Genomic DNA, 22246 nt, shown 5'->3' with positions numbered 1-22246 from the left:
TCATGTTCTCTACATCTACAATATCTTTCTAACTTAGAGATACATTTGAAAACGTTTGATTCTTACGGAAGTTACAGAATCTTTTTTTACTGATTTTTTCAGCTGATACTGAAACAGATAATTACCTGCTTCTCACGGATGCTGATAAGATAACCAGTCATTTCACACCTTTTGTTAAAACTTGTAGACTTTCTCCTCCTCTCTGAGCTTCTGTGGAACATTGTATTGCAAATTGCAATTGCCTTATGATTCTCTGATATCTGTAAACTATCGACACTGGTGACCACATTTTTGCTCACTACTCTTCTTCATGTGTAGCTTTTAAGGTTCGTATCACCACCTTCTGAGTGTGTAGATGCTGCACTCAGCGAAAATGATTTAACTTCAGATTATCGGCTCTCTTCAAGGTTATTATCATCAAATGACCAGTAATATAAATTGGTGCATTTGTTATGGATCCTTATGTTCTTTAAAAATGAAACTATTTTAAAATATTTTTTTGAAGATTTACATCTTCAGTGTGCTCGGGGCTGAGAGTTACTGCCGGAGTAGATAAGTTAGAGAATATTGTGAGATGAACAAACATGACGTGTTTTTTAATGGTATTTGATGGAAAAATATAGAATGACACCAGCCTTATCTTTAGGGGTCGGTGATTGGTCCTTAAACTAATCAACATCTATTGAGTCCCAATCTCCAAAGTAAATTGATTTTTTGATTTGCACCATTAAAACACAATATTGCATTAAAGATTGTTTTGGGAAAAGCTCTTATATGAATGAAAAACCATAAAGAAAACAGATCAGCCATGTCTGCTCACTAGACTTGTTTCAATGTGGATATGTAAAAATATTTTCTCATGGATTTTTATTTTCTTGCTTTCCTGATAAATCAATAACCTGCAAGTTTTCCTTCTGCCTGCCTCCAAGACCTTTTCTGTGTCTGCTTGGTGGAGGAGCTGCAGCTCTTCTTCTGCTCTCTAACCAGTCTGCCTGTAATCTCAGCCTGTAATCTTGTTTTATATTCCAGCAGCAGGACTCTGGTAGGTCACCTGTAGGTGCAACAGTGTGAATTTGTTGTATTCTCAGGCACAGTGACCCACTCATAGAAGTATTGCTCCATAGTGTGACTAGAGACTGATTTTACATTTGGACAGAGCCATCCTAACTGTTTCCCCTGCTAATAGTCTGTATGCTAAGCTAAGCTAACTAGCACTAACTGCTGCTTGTGGTTTCAATCTTCTAACTCTGCAACATCTCTGCAAAACTCTGCAAAAAGGAAATTAGAAGCTGCTGAGTGGAGTGTTGCCTAATTACTTCTTCCTGCTTATTTCAAGAGAGATTCTGACACTTCTTGTCATCCATTTAATACGTGTATGAAAGTTTAAGAATGCAGCTCCTCATCAAATATGTGACCTTTGTTGTGTGAATTAGCGCCTCTGCTCGTGTTGTAAAATGAATCCAGTAATAACATGTTGACAATCACATGACAAGTTCATAAAATCGCCCATTCATGTCACAAGAACTAATCTTCTTATTTATCTTTCAGAACGGAATCTGAAAGACCGATCAGGAGAAACCAGAGGTGAGTGATGATGTCACTGATCTCTGTACCTGTAAGGTGTGCTACAGCTCTCTGTGCTCAGTATCATCCAAAGGTTCTGATGCAGTAACTCCATGTAGACGTGTTGTTCTCACAGTGCAGCAGGTTGACAATGAGCAGAGGAACCAACCAACATCCTGTCAGCTGATCACTTCATGGAATCAGCTTTGATTGCTTCTTAAAACCATAAAAGTCTTCAAAGTTATTTTGTTAGATGTAACCCTGAAGCATTTTTACCCTGGTATCTTTAAAGACAGGAGGATTAATAGGCGGTGAGTTCTGATTATGATGATGTTACTGATCTCTACATCTGCAGTGTTTATCAGCTGTTGAGACACCAACACAACGTTCACTCTGGTCCACTTGATATTTTTCAGTCCGGCTTGTGGATTTCAAAATGGACTCTGAACGGAACTCAGTGTCCCAGAATTCCCCATTCTTCACACCTAGGTACAAAATTCAGCTTTGAGCTACTATTGGTCAGGGTGACAGACCCCCCTCCGAGCAGATAGTCAAAACTCCAGCGCCTTCCTTGTTCTTCCTCTCTTACTCTCTACTCCTTCGACTTCTTATCCTTAAGGCCTCCTCTCTATCTCCCCCCTTTAAGGGGCTGCCTGCCCTCAAGATCTCGTCTTCTGGTCTAACAGCTGCTGAGAGCTGCAAGCTGCATTTGCAACAGGCCCAAAGAACTTCCCCTCACTGCAGCGACACAAGGTCCTGCCGGTATTCCAGATCAGTTAGCACCAGCAGCTTTGACGCAAAGCTTGCCAGCTAACTTCACAATCTGAGGAACACCAAGCAAGTTAGCACCGAGCTGCTATCCCTGCAAAGGAAGGAGCAAACTGTTTCCTCCTCTGCCGACTTTCATCAGACCTTGCACAGCAAGAAGAGCATTCAGCATTGGAGTTCCAACCTTCTCCTGCAACCACCAGCACCTTTTCTTCAAAGACTGCTATCGTTGAACTGGGTTTAGATAGCATCGCATAGCACGGCTAAGCACAGGAGTTTAAACTCTGGTTGATGTGATGCACATGTGTTCAATTTATGTGTTTGTTCACTGTTTGGGTGTTATTGTGATGTCAGGTGAGGTTATCGGTAATTTGCTTTCCTAGACGGCTAATTTGACGTTGGTTGAATTATGCTTAACACAGACTCAGGGTCTCTGCATGCAACTAACTATCTTCTCTAAACTGGCATCACACACACACACACACACACACACACATTCCTTAAGCCATTATAATTGCGATGCGACAAAGCTTCAGAGAAAGTAGAATACTTTCAAAAGTTTTAATGGGATTTGAAAGATGAGCCTTTCAGCCAGTTAACTTCTTGAATTCCCTGAATTCTGAGAGTGTGATACACAAGGTGGAATGTGAGGTTTAATGAGGTTGAACAGGTTTGAATACAGCCACAGTCAGTGAAGGTAGAAACACTAAAACATGCCATTATTACATTTCAATCATTGTATTTTTTTTAATGATGTTCACAGGTGCATCAAAGCCCATCATCACCACACCTGATAAAACAAAGGATCAGTTGCTGCTGCAGTGTGAAGCTCGAGGAGCTTCTCCAGAACCTAAAGTGGAGTGGCAGGACAGCTCTGGAAAGATCCTTCCTGCTGAGGAGCCTCAGGTCTCAGAGAGAGGAGGTCGTTACTACGTTACCATCAACATCACTGTGACCAAGACAGGACGCTACCGCTGTGAAGTCACTCAGAAGGAACTTTACCATCAGATTCATTCTGAGGCCTTAGTGTTTATCAGTGGTGAGTTTTGTGTCTTGATGTTTTTACTCATCAATTATTTTAATTGTTAAAGTGTTATTAGTTTGCAATATTTTAGACACCTTTGAAGGTTGCTCTGTGTCTTCTATGTTCAGTGTGCTGTCCATGATCTACAGTAACACTTTGAATTTTACATGAACAACAGCTGTGGCTCAGTGGGCAGAGCGGGTCGTCTAGTGATCGAAAGGTCATCAGGTCGACTCCCAGCTCCCCCTAGTTGCATGTTGAAGTGTCCTTGAGCAAGATACTGAACCCCAAATTGCTCCTGATGAGCAGTTGGCACCTTGCATGGCAGCCTCCGTCATCAGTGTGTGAACGTGTGTGTGAAGATGTCATGTGTTGTACAGCGCTTTGACGTTAGACTGGAAAAAGCGCTATAGAAATGCAGACCATTTACCATGAACTCTTGTGATGTGTTTCAGAGAAACTCTGTGAGAACTGCTTCACCAGAGAGAGTCTTGGATGGATGAGTGGAACAGCGTTAGCAGTTTTCATTTGTTATGTAGTTCTTGCTGTGCTTGTGTTCGTTAGCTACAAAGTGCTTCACAGTGGTCTGAACTCAAGGTAAGTTAATGTTATGCACTGTATCAATATATATATCAACACATCATATTCAGACATCAACATTACAGAAACATTCAGTGCGTTTACATGCACAGCTTAGTTAGATTACAGGCATAGTTCGACTATGCTACTCAATCGGACAGCTGCAATTATCCGAGTATACATGCCGGTGAGAAAATCGAATTACTGGCGGAAAGCATGTCATACCCCGGTACGCTGGGTGGCGCTGTATCCATTTCAACTAGTGTTAACGGCTCACGGCTCCTGGGAAAAATCTCGCCCCTGCGCAGAACGCAAAGTCCGATCCGTTCCGCTGGAAACGTATACATGCAGGCGTAATGCGACTTTCAATCGAATAATCTACGTGGTGTAATTCGACTATGAGAAATCCGATCCGGTCCGATTTTAGTCAGACAAAGGTGTATACATGCATCTTAAAGATCCGATCATGTGTGTCATGTAAACGCACTGATTGTGTGATACAATCACGTCCATACAGTTTGTTTCTGTCTCCTCAGATTTGAACCCTTCTGTTTAATTACATCAGGCCTCTGGTGCTAATACTGACTGATTAAATGAAAATAAAATGAAATACACTCACAGATCATTGCTTGAAAGATCTGAAAACAAAGTTTCCCAGAGACGTCACTAAGTCGCCTCTCAACAATGGCGGTTTAAAACAAATTACATTTACTCCACTTTCAACAAATCCCTGAAAACTCACCTCTTCAAAACTGCTGACAATCACCAAAGAAGTTTGTTCTCCTCCTCCACTTTCTGATGTGTTCCCTTTACTCACAGATACATTTTATGTTGTTGTTGTTTCCTTTGTTAAGTGACTTTAGTATCTAGAAACGCACTATACATTTAATGTATCATTATTTTTATTTACAGTACATAAACTTGAGTAACTTTTTTGAGTTGCCGTCAGCTGTACTGCAGAATGTCCTCATATTGTTTTACATAAGTATTTAATAGAACTTATTCTGATCATTCAAATTATATTCTTAATATCTGTAGATATTTATGAATATTTGTGCATTCATACAGGAGTAATGTGTTGCGATGTGAATAGAAAAATAGAATTTATTTTTGTACTCTTTATTTCACAGCGCCTGTGATCCTCTGCTGTAACTAAGATAAGTAAATAAGACTCGGCCTTATTGTGATGTGATGTTGTGAACAGTGAAAATCACTGGTGGGGCTTTAAAAGTCATTCAGTCATTTACTATGAGTACAGGAGGTTTTTGGATTATTTAATCTAGAAGTTGTTGTTTGTTGTTATTTGTGTTGGTTTTGTACTAATTTTGTTAATTGCTGTTTTTGAATAAAGTGTTACGAAAGAGTATTAAAAGACAAACTTGCACTGAATTTAAAATCATTTCAATTCAGCTGGTTTAAACTAAAAACAAGTTATACAAAATAATTTTGTGTTTATTTTATGAATAAAAGTTAAAACAATCAACAATCACATTATATTGTTTCTGGTTTAATTAAACACTGTGTTTGGGGTCAAAGACATTGTTGGTCATTGATCAGTTGAACTGTGTATCAGCCTGAACATGAAGCCTGTCAGCGCTCGTTACTCACTTTAATAAACTGATTTAACCCAAAAGGTTGATGATCATTTCCTGTTCATTCTCATTCAAAGTGCATCAGTTACTTTACACTGGACCGTTTGGTCAGCGGTGCAGGAAATACTCAGATCTGACCAACACAACACAAACACACTCCTCCACCATTAAAGTCCTGCATTCAAAGTAACTCAAGGAAAAGTACACAAGTTTTATCAGCAGAATGCACTTTTAGTTTCAGAGGTAAAATGTCCCTTTGGACCAGTGAAGTTTCTGTTCTGGTCCAGTTATTTGACTGTAACTGTGACTGAAGCAGCATTTTCCTGCTGCAGCTGCAGGTGGAGCCAGTTTGAACTGTTTTAAAATCCTCACCTGGTGTCGCTCCTCCAGATGGTCACCAGGTAAATCTGAGGGGAGAGAAAACAAGAAAATGACAAAGTTCTGACACAGAAAACTTTTTTCTGATCGATGCTTTTTTTTGTGACATACTGAATAATTTGACCTCTTCTGGATTTTAGCAGTTACTAATGAAACCATGTCAGAAGTTAAGAGGACAAACAACCACAGTGGAACTCAAGTATTTTATTTAAGTACAATTGTGAAGAAGTGTTGAAGGAAAACTTCTATTAACGCTGGCAAACAAAACATTCATAGGCAACAATGCAGTGCAGTAAACTGTCTGTTAGAAGCTTTGTTTTAAATCTGACGTATCTGAAATATTGTTTCATTCAAACTGTTTTAATGTCTGTAAAATAGAGATCATCTCAGAATCACACCCAGAAATTAAAATCACTTTTATTTCTTTGATCCCAGTTTGAACACAGAAACATCAGAAAGAGTCACAACACACAGTTTGACAGTTTTCATGTTTTATTCAAACGTTTGTGTCAACTGTTTGATGACTGAAAATAAAACTTTGATTTTTCATGATATTAAAGTTATTTCATAACATTTTAATTCTGACAAACAGAATGACTGTTGGGACAATAACTGTCTGTCATGGGAGGAGTTTAAGGAAACAAATGTTTAATATTCAGGCATTCCTAACTTTGAATTGTAGAGTCAATGGGACAATAAGTGACAGTATACAGAGAAAAAATGTTTTCAAAAAATATCGAATCATATCGTTTAAGCTCTGTAAATTCAGGTTGAGAGTCGAGTCCACAAAGCTGCTCAGCATGGGAAGCTTCAGGAAGCTGCTTCTTCATTTTGAGGAGCATAATATAAAACAAGAAAATCTTTTTTTATACTACGTAAAAGATAAAGAGGACTTTGTTATCATCTTCACATTTACAGTGCGTAGCTGAACTTAGAGGATCTCTGTGCAACATAAATGAATAATGACACATTCAGACATAAATGTTTAACTGTTACAACTGACACACTCAGCAGCAGCAAACTTCACAGCACATGCAGAGAGAGTCACATTTCTGGATCAGGTGGATTCTTTCAACGAGGTCGATGAGTTGGGTTCAGTTTGATGCTCTCTCTTCTCGTCTGCAGGAAGAACAACACAATTTTATCTCAGCATTCATACTTTTTACACAGTCGCAGTTCATACACTGATCACTTTTCAGAAAAAACCAACATCATCAGACACTGAGACATGCACCGTTTGACATTTGAAAGATTAGAAATGAAGAAGTTAACAAATAGAAATAACAAGGTGAATTAATATCAGGCAAACTCATCTCCCATCCACAGTTTGTAATGTTACAAAGGACTCCCACATTAGGCCCTAAAGCAAACTGAACACATATGATGATAGTATGATGAGTGGTTGTTCTCAGGTCAAACAGCTTCCAGCAGTGTTGACTGATCTTTGTCTCCTGGACTATAACAAACAGAGGAAACATTCAAATTCTTAACGTATGTCAACAGCTCCAGGTGACATTAAACAGCCTCCAGGTGTCACATGACACACAGCAGGACAGGATGCCGCTAACGATCACTACACCTTTATTCTATATTCTATATTTGATTACAACAGTTAACAAATAGTTGCATGAACAAGTCTGAACTTATTAACATCCTCCACCCATGATAGCATTTAGAGAGAAACGATGCACAAGGAAAGAGAAAGAAACAAATATACACATACTGTCCAATAGTCATTAATCAAACATCACATAACTAATGAAATAATGATAATAGTAATACACGTACATGTGTATATATACACACTAACTAATGACTGATGTTGGCAGTAAGAGGACGGTTAGATCACCTACAGAACACAGAGGTTCTACTGAGGGCCCGTCCATGAATATTATAAATATGGTTCATCAGATTATAGCAGGTCATGTGACCCAGAGACTCCAGATCAATGCTGGGTCGTTTCACTGCTCTGGATAATTAGGACACAAGTCTTTGTTATAGATTTTAATGCTCGTGATATTCTATATGAATATTTGTTATTAAGTCAGCATTTTTCTCTCAGAAGCTTCCAGATCACTCAAAATGCCACAAAAGTCTTGTTGTTGACTGAGACACACCTCTTTTTATTGAATTATAGCTCCTCATGTTTTTATTAATAACACTTTTATTTGTATAATGTGAGCTGAGCCGGGATGAGCCCCGTCGACTGAGCTGTCAGTCTACAAAAGTCTGTGATCGGGAGGAACTAAAGACCAATAAAAAGAGGAGTGTCACATCCAACCAGGACTGAGTTTGATTCAAGGGGTCACATGACCTGGAAGCTGTTTATGAAGCTGCAACTAATATCTTTAACAAATATGATGACATGTAAATGTTCAAACAGCTTCCAGCAGTCGGCCTGTTGACCGAAGCTCTGTCTCCTGAGAAACATTACAATTCTTAACATATGTCAACAGCTCTATGTAAATACACGTTAGACCAGTTAAAACAGGACACGTAGTGTAACAGGACGTTGGTCCTGATCACGACACCGTGTTTGTTTCAGTCCTGTCACATTTCGCCTTTGTAGGAGACGAGAAATGTTTCCAGTTAAACAGAGTTCAGTGGATTCAGACCAACTGGAACTTGTATAAAGAAAATCCTTCTGCTCTCCTTCTCTGTAATATTCAGGGAGATGAAGGTTCAGTCAGTAGTTTGACTGCAGCAGTACTCTGAGTATGTTTCTTCATTACACTTCAGCTCACATCTCTTCCCTTGGTTTTCCATGTTTGCAGGCTGTACATGCACACTGTGTCGCTCGAGGTGGCTTCTCTGTGTCAGAGTTCACAAATCAGGACAATGAGATGTTGGACGGGAGTTTTAGAATAAAACAGGCTGATGGAGGTCACTACATGAACTGGCCTGATGCAGCTGCATGCACACAGTGTGAAAACATACAGACACGACGGTTACTGAGAAAAAGCTTGTCACGAATATTTCTACTTTGAAGCTGAAGAAACCGGCCAGCTGAGGTCTTACAATAATATCGTCCATCACGACGTTTGGCCGGGACAATATCGAGATATGAAATGTGAATATCGCTGCTCGAGACAGAACGATTATCTGTCTGACTGGTCACACGTCACAGTTAAGACCCTATAAACACTGAGTAATCTAAATCTGCAGAGTAACTAGTAACTAAGCGTTTTAGATGAATGTAGTGCAGTGGAAATATAAAGTAGCACTGAAGCACCACAGTAAAGTTCCTCCCAGTTGGACTTCAGTACAGAACTTCAGTGAATTGTAATTTGACTCATTTTGTCGCTGGTTGTTGACACAGCGAATTTCATCTTCACTGCAAATGATAATCAGTCCCAAATATCAGTTTTCAGCCTGCTGGGTTTCTAATAATGGGTCATGGGCCCAGAAGAGGTCACACGGGTCCAGTTCTGTGGCCCACACCTGGTAATGCTGCTTTTTAACTTCACGACATGTTCTGAATGACTCAGCTGGTCTAAATGAAGTACAGATCCAAAGATCACTGATGTGTTTTTAATCTGTCACAAAGATTCATTTCTCCTTTGAGACCTTGTATTTGACCAGTCGTGTAGAACGAGTGAGAAAACCTTCAGAACCAGCACATGTTGTAAACTGGTTCATCTGTTGGATAACAGCTTCTGCCCCTGCAGCTCTAAAGGGGATTACATGTTGGTCACATCACCAGGTCCTGTTTGCCTTCGCCGGCGGCGGACAGGAGTCAACAGGTGTGCTGCGAGGAGAGAAGCATAAATACCTGTCGTAGAGACGCTCTCAGCATCAGACGGTCTGCAGGTGAAGACAGAAGAGAAGCTGAGAGAAGCAAACATGGTCCGACTGAGCCTCATCGTCCTCGGCTGTGAGTATCCTCTCAGATGTAGCGGAGTACATTTATACAGTCCAGTACTCACTGACTGACTGAGTAAATGTACTTAGTTACTCTCAGTGGCTCCGTATGTGTCACTGACTTTCTTCCTACACGTATGTTGTCATTTTTAATAATGATGTTGGTGCTGAAGGTGAACTGATCCCAGGTGATGATGTTCTGAACGCTCACAGGGTCCAGACACGTTCACACCTGATTTGGTTCTGGTGTTGTGTTACAATGTTGTGTCACAATGTTGTGTTACTGTGTTACAGTGCTGGCTGCAGCTTGGTGTTCCACTGCAGATGCCAGTGAGTTTCTATTCTATTGCTGCTTGTACTGCTTGTTTAAATGATCAGTTTATGAGTGTTAATATAAGAATATATGTACTGGTGATAAATATATGATGTAAATGATGATGGTGATGATGCCACTGCTTGCAGTCTGACCAGTGTGTATGTTCACAGAGGGAATGTTCATCGTTAAGTTTACGACCTCCTACACACAGATGTCCTGCGGTGAGACAACACACACTCTTCTCCTGTCCTCGTCGACTACGTTCAGTCTGTTTGTCAGCTCGTGACCTAATGAAGCGACGTCTTCACTGTGTGACACTTCTCTCTCCTCCAGGTACTGGCCAGGTGATAAAGATCGGGAAGTGTCACAAGATGAGCAAACCATGCCCTGGGCCGACCTTCAGCCCTAACTCTGTGAAGTGTGGCAGCTACAACGCACTCAGATATATAGAGAAGACGTAAGACAACATCCACACGGTTCATGTTCCGTCCACTTGAGGGCAACAATAACATGGTTATTATGGGACAAACGTAGAGATGAGCAGTGTGTGGTCCACCTCTGGTTCTGGTTCTGATCATGTCTCCTCTCTGTTTCCAGATGTAACTTGAAGCAATCCTGTAAGGTCCATAGCTTCCTCAAGAACGGTCCATATGCCTGTCAGTTCTCATGTATCAGGAGGTATTAACTGACTGTAAGTACACACACACACACACACACACACACACACACACACACACACACACTTTTATACTCAAACTGAATGTTTTGAATTAAAGTAACAAGCTCTTTCTTATTATTGATGATTTAAAAGAGCAGTGTGTGGTTCTGGTTCTGGAGAAGAAATCGAAACTGACAGTATTAATATTTGATATTAAAGAGCAATAACACAAAGGTTGTTCCATCAGTCAATAAACGAGCTGTTCTCAGTGGAACAACAGATCCAGAACACTGTGAAGCTCAGCTCAGCAGAACAGAACCGATCAGAACATGGTTGCTGAACACAGCTGATAATAATCCTCAGCAGCTCGTTAACTTTTAAAGACTCTAAAAGCTTCAAGTCATTTTGAAACTTTGGCTGCTTGAATAATTGTTATTAATGTGACGGCACAAATCACTGATGTGTTTGTGATCCATGTTGTGTTTGTTTCTTCTCCTGTTCCTCATCACTGCTCGTGTTTCTTCTGCAGCTGAGGACCAATCAGCTGAGGCCTTTTCAAACTCTGCTGTTCACGGCTGTGGACAGAACACTTTGAAGACCCATCAGACTGATCAGAGGTCAGATCGGAGCTGAAACTGGAGATCCTCGTCCTCCGTCTGAAGTCGTGTATTGAAATGATTCAAACTTGTTCAAACTGAAGGATTTGAAGTGAATAAAATCAAAGTTTTCCTCTGACAACATTTATTTTGTGTTGACTTTTATTTGTCATTGTGCAGCTTCAGTCTTCAGTTGTGTTTTTATGACTTTATTTCATTTCCAGGATTGAGAAGGTTACTTTAAAAATGTAGTCCGATACAGTTACTAATTACCTGTTAAAAAATGTAGTCAGTAATGTAATCCAAGTACCACAATATTAAAGTAATGTAACTTGATTACTTTAAGTTACTTTTGGATTACCTCAATACATGCACATAAAGACAAGAAAGAAGAAATGTCCATAAGATAAGATAAGATAATAATAATGGTGACAATTATTATTAGTGTTATTGTAATTACTATTTCTATAAATAGCAGTTGTAAAAACACCCCCACATATAGGATGTGTGTCACTTATATGTCCCCCAAAGTTACCCATGCAATTTCCTAATATAATCATGCTATTTTAATACCTTGTTGTGATCTAAGTGTTAGTGACCCATTTCAGTCACTGCAGGTGTTTCAGGCAGTTTTGTAATGTACAAGCCTCACAAGGTGGCAGTAGCTACATTTCAAGTCCCTATGGGGCCCTCGAAAGTCTTTTTCCACGATGAAGTCCGTGCAAATGTTTCACAATAAAAGCCTACTGAGTTATTTATGCTAGAGGCTGGGGCGCTGAAAAGGGGGGGAAAAGGGGAAGGATTCTAGGGGCCCGTCACTGACAGGGGCCCAGATAGGGCTCCTAATAAAATTGTAATACTGACAAAAATAATATAACACTAATTTGTTAGTTTAAAATCATAAATATGCATCACTTAATGCACTTATAATAACACTGAGTTTATATTGGAAACATTTCTCAAGCCCACCCCCCCCTACGTAAAATGGTTTGGTCCGCCCATCAAATCAACTGAACTGTTGCGTGGTGTCATATGTCAGTCAGTAAGGAGACCGAGAGAAGGCAAAATACCCCAGAAGTCGGGTAGCCAAAAAAAGAAAGACAAGAAGATTAGGCAAGAGAGAGAAGCAAAGGGGCATCAGTATGTCACCCAGTTTTTCCAGAAACAAGGTGGGTTTGGTTCATGTGGTGGAAAGTCCTGGAACACATTAGTCTGTTGTTTGTCTTAACGTTAACCTTGTAGTTTTTAAGCTAGCTCGCTTTTCTCACAAACTCTGGATTTTTAGATTTCACGTTTAGCAAGCTGCCCATATTTAATCAGTTGACAACCCTCCTGTCAAAACTGACGCATTTTTGAACAGACACGTCAAGTGCAGCAGCAGCACCCCCACCTACCTGTGAGCCCCGTGAGCCCGTGAGCCCCCTACCCCTGAACCAGCCCCAGTACCCCCCACCCTACCCCTGAACCAGCCCCAGATACCCCCCACCTACCCCTGAACCAGCCCCAGTACCCCCACATACCCCTGAACCAGCCCCATGTACTCCCAACCTACTCCTGAACCAGCCCCAGTACCCCCACATACCCCTGAACCAGCCCCAGTACCCCCACCTACCCCTGAACCAGCCCCAGTACCCCCACATACCCCTGAACCAGCCCCAGTACCCCCACATACCCCTGAACCAGCCCCAGTACCCCCACTACCCTGAACCAGCCCCAGTACCCCCACCTAACCCTGAACCAGCCCCAGTCGGCCTACCTACTCCTGAACCAGCCCCAGTACTCCCACCTACTCCTGAACCAGCCCCAGTACCCCCACCTACCCCTGAACCAGCCCCAGTACTCCCACCTACTCCTGAACCAGCCCCCAGTACCCCCACCTACCCCTGAACCAGCCCCAGCGTACCCCCACCCTACCCCCTGAACCAGCCCCAGTACCCCCCCACCTACCCCTGAACCAGCCCCAGTACCCCCACTTACTCCTGAACCAGCCCCAGTACCCCCACCTACCCCTGAACCAGCCCCAGTACTCCCACCTACCCCTGAACCAGCCCCAGTACCCCCACCTACTCCTGAACCAGCCCCAGTACCCCCACCTACCCCTGAACCAGCCCCAGTCGGCCTACCTACTCCTGAACCAGCCCCAGTACTCCCACCTACTCTGAACCAGCCCCAGTACCCCCACCTACCCCTGAACCAGCCCCCAGTACTCCCACCTACTCCTGAACCAGCCCCAGTACCCCACCTACCCCTGAACCAGCCCCAGTACCCCCACCTACCCCTGAACCAGCCCCAGTCGGCCTACCTACTCCCTGAACCAGCCCCAGTACCCCCACCTACTCCTGAACCAGCCCCCAGTACCCCCACCTACCCCTGAACCAGCCCCAGTACTCCCACCTACTCTTGAACCAGCCCCAGTACTCCACCTACTCCTGAACCAGCCCCAGTACCCCCCACCTACCCCTGAACCAGCCCCAGTACCCCCACATACCCCTGAACCAGCCCCAGTACTCCCACCTACTCCTGAACCAGCCCCAGTACCCCCCACACATACCCTGAACCAGCCCCAGTACCCCACCTACCCCTGAACCAGCCCCAGTACCCCCACATACCCCTGAACCAGCCCCAGTACCCCCACATACCCCTGAACCAGCCCCAGTACCCCCCACCTACCCCTGAACCAGCCCCAGTACCCCCCCTAACCCTGAACCAGCCCCAGTCGGCCTACCTACCCCTGAACCAGCCCCAGTACTCCCACCTACTCCTGAACCAGCCCATACCCCCCCTACCCCTGAACCAGCCCCAGTACCCACCTACTCCTGAACCAGCCCCCGTACCCCCCCTACCCCTGAACAGCCCCAGTACCCCACCTACCCTGAACCAGCCCATTACCCCCACATACCCCTGAACCCAGCCCAGTACCCCCACCTACCCCTGAACCAGCCCCAGTACCCCCACTTACTCCTGAACCAGCCCCAGTACCCCCACCTACCCCCTGAACCAGCCCCAGTACTCCCCACCTACCCCTGAAACAGCCCCCAGTACCCCCACCTACTCCTGAACCAGCCCCAGTACCCCCACCTACCCCTGAACCAGCCCCAGTCGGCCCTACCTACTCCTGAACCAGCCCCAGTACTCCCACCTACTCCTGAACCAGCCCCAGTACCCCCACCTACCCCTGAACCAGCCCCAGTACTCCCACCTACTCCTGAACCAGCCCCAGTACCCCCACCTACCCCTGAACCAGCCCCAGTACCCCCACCTACCCCTGAACCAGCCCCAGTCGGCCTACCTACTCCTGAACCAGCCCCAGTACCCCCACCTACTCCTGAACCAGCCCCAGTACCCCCACCTACTCCTGAACCAGCCCCAGTCCCCCCACCTACCCCTGAAACCAGCCCCAGTCGGCCTACCTACTCCTGAACCAGCCCCAGTACTCCCACCTACTCCTGAACCAGCCCCAGTACCCCCACCTACCCCTGAACCAGCCCCAGTACTCCCCACCTACTCCTGAACCAGCCCCAGTACCCCCACCTACCCCTGAACCAGCCCCAGTACCCCCACCTACCCCTGAACCAGCCCCAGTCGGCCTACCTACTCCTGAACCAGCCCCAGTACCCCCACCTACTCCTGAACCAGCCCCAGTACCCCCACCTACCCCTGAACCAGCCCCAGTACTCCCACCTACTCTTGAACCAGCCCCAGTACTCCCACCTACTCCTGAACCAGCCCCAGTACCCCCACCTACCCCTGAACCAGCCCCAGTACCCCCACCTACCCCTGAACCAGCCCCAGTACTCCCACCTACTCCTGAACCAGCCCCAGTACCCCCACCTACCCCTGAACCAGCCCCAGTACTCCCACCTACCCCTGAACCAGCCCCAGTACTCCCACCTACTCCTGAACCAGCCCCAGTACCCCCACCTACCCCTGATTGATGAATAAAAATCATTCTGAAATAAAAACACATTTAAATGTTTTAATGATTTAAATCGTTTAAAAAGCGTTTAGCATATAACTTTATTTTGCTTTGTTGAAATTTAGCTATTACTGAAACTGAACATAAACTCACTGAAACACTGTTTCGTCAGCAGTTTGGGACTGTCACCCCTTGCTTTGCATTAGGAAAAGAGGAGAAATTTTCTGGTGTTTGCAGACTAAGTGACTGCTCTCAATCCAATCAGAGAAACTTTAACAATATTAAATTGCAACTACCATAGAGCCTCATTTATGTATTTTTTTCCACCCCAACTCTAATTCCACCACGTACAGTTTTGGAGATAAATTATCATTATTATTATCATTTTTAATAGATTTGCTTTAACAAAATATAAATGTATATAACAAACTTAATAAAAACAACAACAAAAACATAATGTAAGACAGCATACAGTTTTTACATTGAGTGCAGTGGCTGGTCTAAGTGTGTGTGTGGGGGGTGATGTGCATGTTTAAAAGAGAAATTGTGTGGTATTGCTATAATAGTAATTTTGGAGATAAATTAGACCTAAATGCAGGGCTACAAGAGGGAGACAGTGAGCAGTGGGGTACTGGTTGTGAAAATCACATTTTCTTTTGTTATTTTTGATCAAATCACTGACAGTAAAACAGAATGGTGGGAGGAAACCTGAATCTGGTGATGCTATTTCAAATGGTATTACAGGAAATTCTATATAATTCATGTATGTCATGCATTTGTATTTTTCAGGTCATTTAATTTAAGAGAACTTTATATTTTGACCATTAAAGTTGCAGACGTGCAGACAATGAACTTAAATTCCACGGCGTTCTGAGTGTTCAATGCTTCCCCTATCAAGTAACTGTCATGTTGTTCTTTTCACACATATAGGAAATTATAGACAAAAATATCATTAAAATGCACAGTTTTATGTAGACAGCATAACAAATTTTCACCGGCCTTATGGCCGGCTATACAGGGGCCCAGTAATCTTTTCATGAGGCCCAAAATCCCTGGCAGCGCCCCCGGGCATAGGAGTAGTTTTTTTCCGATATGAAGTAGACTACAGACTACAGACTACAGACTACTTGCGGAGCAAAGATTTTATAACGCGGAGTGATACGAAATACGCGAATCAGAGTCATTCATTGTGGATTTCAAAATAGACTCTGAACTGAACTCAGTGTCCCAGAATTCCCCATTCTTCACACCTAAGTGCAGAATTCAGGTTTGAGCTACTATTAGTCAGGGTGACAGATCCCCCGCTGATCAGGTAGTCAAAAGCCAAGAGCATGCATTGTTCTTCCTCTCTCACTCAACGCCCTCTACTCCTTCAATTTCGGATCTTCAAGGGCTCCTCTCCACCTCCCCTCAAGGGGCTGCCTGCCTTCAGGATCCCTTCTTCTGGGCCCAACAAGCTGTGGAGAGCTACAAGCAGCAGGCCCAAAGAACTTCTCCTCACTGCAGCGACACAAGGTCCTGCCAATCTGAGGAGCTGAGGAACACCAAGCAGGTTAGCACCAAGCTACTATCCTTACAAAGTAAAGGAGCAACCAGTTTCCTCCTCTGCCGACTTTCATCACACCTTGCACAGCATGAGCAGCTTGTTCAACTTTGGAGCCCCAATTTCTCCTGCAACCACCAGCACCTTCTCTTCAAAGACTGGTAATGTTGAACTGGGTTTAGATAGCAAACCATAGCACGGCTAAGCACAGGACTTTAAACTCTGGTTGATGTGATGTGTTCAATTGATGTGTTCAATGTTTTGGTGTTATTGTGACCTCAAGTGAAGTTATTGGTAGTTTGCTTTCCTAGACGGCTAATTCGACATTAGTCAAATTATGCTTCACACAGACTCAGGGTCTCTGCATGCAACTAACCATCTTCTATAACCTGGCACCACGTCACACACACATACATCCTCACAGACACACACATTCCTTGAGGCTAGAGCATATCACACCCACATGTGATATCATTGACCGCCATTGTTTCTTTGTTCTGCCAGGCACTCACACACACACACACTCGCGCACACACACACACACACACACACACACACACACACACACACACACACACACACTCGCGCACACACACACACACTTGTATATAGTACATGTAAGTTAGATTGAACAATCTTGCTGTCTATTTAATATTGTACATGAGTGAATGTTGCCAACCTCTACACTGTCAAGAACTCAACTCAACTCAACTCAACTCAACTTTATTTATAAAGCGCTTTAAGCAGCCGCAGCTGGGACAAAGTGCTGTACATAAAACATAGGAAACAACAAATAGAATAAAATAAATAAAAAAAAAAAACAATAAAATAATAAAAATGTTAAAACAATAAAAACAATAAAAACAATAAGACATTAAAACACTAAACAACAGCAGAGTCTCAAGCTGGGTTGAAGGCCAAGGAATAAAAATGGGTTTTAAGATACGTTTTAAAAATGGACAGTGAGGGGGCTTGTCTGACATGGAGCGGGAGGGCGTTCCAAAGTTTGGGACCGGCGATAGAAAAGGCTCTTTCCCCTCTGAGCTTCCGCTTAGACCTCGGTACCTCCAGGAGCAGCTGGTCAGCTGACCTGAGGCACCGGGCAGGAGCGTAGTGATGGAGCAGCTCAGAGAGGTAAGGCGGGGCGAGACCATTTAAAGATTTAAAAACAAATAAAAGAATCTTAAAATGAACTCTAAAATGCACAGGCAGCCAGTGTAGGGAGGCCAGAATGGGAGTAATGTGCTCCCTCTTACGTGCTCCAGTTAGGAGGCGAGCAGCAGCGTTCTGGACTAACTGGAGACGTGTGAGGGAGGACTGGCTGACTCCAAAATAAAGTGCATTACAGTAATCCAGCCGAGATGTAATGAAGGCATGGATTACTGTTTCAAAGTGCTTTTGTGCAAGAATGGGCTTCACCTTTGCCAGCTGCCTCAGGTAAAAGAAGCTGGACTTCACTATTGCACCAATTTGCCGGTCCAGTTTAAAATCACTGTCCATCTTAAAACCCAAGTTTGAGACTGTTGGCTTCATATAGTGTGCCAAAGGGCCCAAGTCAACAGGGGGGGGTTCACTAGAGCCGCTCGGACCAAAAATCATCACTTCTGTCTTTTTTTCATTAAATTTTAAAAAGTTCAGCGACATCCATGCTTTAATGTCTTCAAGACATAAAAGAAGTGGTTTCAGACAGGCGTTTTTCTTTTTCAGCGGCACATAAATCTGACTGTCGTCAGCGTAAAAATGAAAGCAGATGCCATGTTTTCTCAGGATGGAACCCAGGGGAAGCAGATACAAAGAGAAAAGCAGAGGCCCTAAGATTGAGCCCTGTGGAACCCCATATGACAGCGGAGCAGAGCGGGACTCAGAGCCACCAAGGCGTACACACATAGATCTTCCCTCAAGATATGATCTGAACCAATTCAGGGCGCTGCCACTAATGCCCACTAGGTGCTGCAAGCGGGACACTAAAATATTGTGGTCCACAGTATCAAAGGCTGCTGTTAGGTCCAGCAAGACAAGGATCACATATTCTCCAGAGTCAGTAGCCAGGAGGATGTCGTTGAAGACTCTTAATAAGGCTGACTCCGTACTATGCCTTGTTTTAAAACCAGATTGGAAAACTTCCAGGATGTCATGGTCATCCAGGAAAGCCTTTAACTGAACTTGGACGACTTTTTCCAGGATTTTAGAGATAAAAGGCAGCTTGGAGATAGGTCTATAATTAGCTAGCATACCACGATCAAGGCTAGGTTTCTTAAGCAGGGGTTGCACCACAGCATGTTTAAAACTTTGGGGGACAACACCAGAAGATAAACTGCTGTTAATAATGGTCAGTACTGACTGCCCTATACAAGGGAAAACCTCTTTAAAAAAGTGAGGCGGGACAATGTCACAGGGAGAGCCTGATGGCTTAATCTGGCCAACCACATCTTCTAAAGCCATCAGAGACACAGGCTCAAACAAATCAAACACAGCTGAGCAGAGAACATGGTCAGAGGGGTCAGATGCAGGTGTGGTAATGAGAGCTCTTGCAGTAGCAACCTTATCAATGAAGAATTGCAGGAAGCTATTGCACATTTCGGGGGACTCCTCTGTGCACGCGGGCTGAGGTGAGCCAAGAACAGATTCTATGGTTTTAAATAACACACGCGGGTTGTGAGAATTTGATTCAATAATGTTTGACAGGTGCTCTCTTCTGGCCTCTTTAACAGTGTTCTGGTACTCCAAAATCCTTCAACCATTACTAGCTGTTATGGTAAACTTGGTTGTAGCTATTAAGTTAATTATTAACCAGAGTTATAAACAGTTCAGTACATTTTTATGAGACTGATTTAGTAAAATAGCTATCTTTTCCCTTCTTCAAGGGTGGTGATCTGATGCAAATTGGATCATATTGTTTATCATAATTAATAATTATCCCAAATAATCATTAATTATTATTGATAGCCAAATTTAACCTAAATCCCCCTTTTATTGTTGTTAAACACTCCTTAACCAGGACTTGTGTAAGGCAAGGCCCAACAGGTTAATAAGTGTCGGTTATCGGTCATGAAAAAAAAATTTAAAATGTGCATCATCAGACACTGAGACATGCACCTTTTGACATTAAGAAAGATTAGAAATAAAGAAGTTAACAACTTGAAATAACAAGGTGAATTAATATCAGGCAAACTCATCTCCCGTCCACAGTCTGTAATGTCACAGAAGGCTCCCACATTAGGCCCTAAAGCCAACTGAACACATATGATGATAGTATGATGAGGTGTAAAATGATGAGTGGTTGTTCTCAAACAGAGGAAACATTCAAATTCTTAATGTATGTCAACAGCTTCAGGTGACATTAAACAGCCTCCAGGTGACACATGACACACAGCAGGACAGGATGCTGCTAACGATCACTACACCTTTATTCTATATTCTATATTTGATTACAACAGTTAACAAATAGTTGCATGAACATGTCTGAACTTATTAACATCCTCCACACGTGACAACATTCAGAGGGAAACAATGCTCAAGGAAAGATAAAGAAACAAATATACACATACTGTCAAATAGTCATTAATCAAACATCACATAACTAAAGAAATAATGATAATAATAATACACGTACATGTGTATATATACACACTAACTAATGACTGATGTTGGCAGTAAGAGGACGGTTAGATCACCTACAGAACACAGAGGTTCTACTGAGGGCCCGTCCATGAATATTATAAATATGGTTCATCAGATTATAGCAGGTCATGTGACCCAGAGACTCCAGATCAATGCTGGGTCGTTTCACTGCTCTGGATAATTAGGACACACATCTTTGTTATAGATTTTAATGCTCGTCATATTCTATATGAATATTTGTTATTAAGTCAGCATTTTTCTCTCAGAAGCTTCCAGATCACTCAAAATGCCACAAAAGTCTTGTTGTTGACTGAGACACACCTCTTTTTATTGAATTATAGCTCCTCATGTTTTTATTAATAACACTTTTATTTGTATAATGTGAGCTGAGCCGGGATGAGCCCCGTCGACTGAGCTGTCAGTCTACAAAAGTCTGTGATCGGGAGGAACTAAAGACCAATAAAAAGAGGAGTGTCACATCCAACCAGGACTGAGTTTGATTCAAGGGTTCAAATGACCTGGAAGCTGTTTATGAAGCTGCAACTAATATCTTTAACAAATATGATGACATGTAAATGTTCAAACAGCTTCCAGCAGTCGGCCTGTTGACCGAAGCATTTTCTCCTGAGAAATATTACAATTCTTAACATATGTCAACAGCTCTATGTAAATACACGTTAGACCAGTCAAAATAGGACACGTAGCGTAACAGTACGTTGGTCCTGATCACGACACCGTGTTTGTTTCAGTCCTGTCACGTGTCGCCTTTGTAGGAGACGAGAAATGTTTCCAGTTAAACAGAGTTCAGTGGATTCAGACCAACTGCAGCTTGTATAAAGAAAATTCTTCTGCTCTTTTCCTCTGTAATATTCAGGGAGATGAAGGTTCAGTCAGTAGTTTGACTGCAGCAGTACTCTGAGTATGTTTCTTCATTACACTTCAGCTCACATCTCTTCCCTTGGTTTTCCATGTATGCAGGCTGTACATGCACACTGTGTCGCTCGAGGTGGCTTCTCTGTGCCAGAGTCACCAATCAGGACGATGAGATGTTGGACGGGAGTTTTAGAATAAAACAGGCTGATGGAGGTCACTACAGGTGAACTGGCCTGATGCAGCTGCATGCACACAGCGCGAAAACATACAGACATGGACGACTCAGTTACTGAGAAAAAGCTTGTCACGAATATTTCTACTTTGAAGCTGAAGAAACCGGCCAGCTGAGGTCTTACAATAATATCGTCCATCACGACGTTTGGCCGGGACAATATCGAGATATGAAATGTGAATATGGCTGCTCGGGGCAGAACGATTATCTGTCTGATTGGTCACACGTCACAGTTAAGACCCTATAAACACTGAGTAATCAAAATCTGCAGAGTAACTAGTAACTAAGCGTTTTAGATGAATGTAGTGCAGTGGAAATATAAAGTAGCACTGAAGCACCATAGTAAAGTTCCTCCCAGTTGGACTTCAGAACAGAACTTCAGTGAATTGTAATTTGGCTCATTTTGTCGCAGCAAATTTCATCTTCCCTGCAAATGATAATCAGTCCCAAATATCAGTTTTCAGCCTGCTTGGTTTCTAAAAATGGGTTATGGCCCAGAAGAGGCCACACGGGTCCGGTTCTGTGGCCCACACCTGGTACTGCTGCTCTTTAACTTCACGACTTGTTATGAATGACTCAGCTGGTCTACATGAAGTACAGATCCAAAGATCACTGGTCTGTTTTTAATCTGTCACAAAGATTCACTTCTCCTTTGAGACCTTGTATTTGACCAGTCGTGTAGAACGAGTGAGAAAACCTTCAGAACCAGCACATGTTGTAAACCGG

At 43.1% G+C, this 22246-nt stretch overlaps 1 protein-coding gene across 1 annotated transcript in view; it reads right to left on the bottom strand.

Annotated features, from left to right (window-relative positions):
* LOC115583264 (butyrophilin subfamily 1 member A1-like) overlaps nt 1–22246 on the bottom strand; it is a 76681-nt gene that overhangs the window by 19443 nt on the left and 34992 nt on the right. The window lies entirely within an intron of this gene.

The sequence above is a fragment of the Sparus aurata genome, chromosome 6 (assembly GCF_900880675.1).
Source record: "Sparus aurata chromosome 6, fSpaAur1.1, whole genome shotgun sequence".
NCBI lineage: Eukaryota > Metazoa > Chordata > Actinopteri > Spariformes > Sparidae > Sparus > Sparus aurata.
This window is presented reverse-complemented; position numbering and strand designations above follow the sequence as displayed.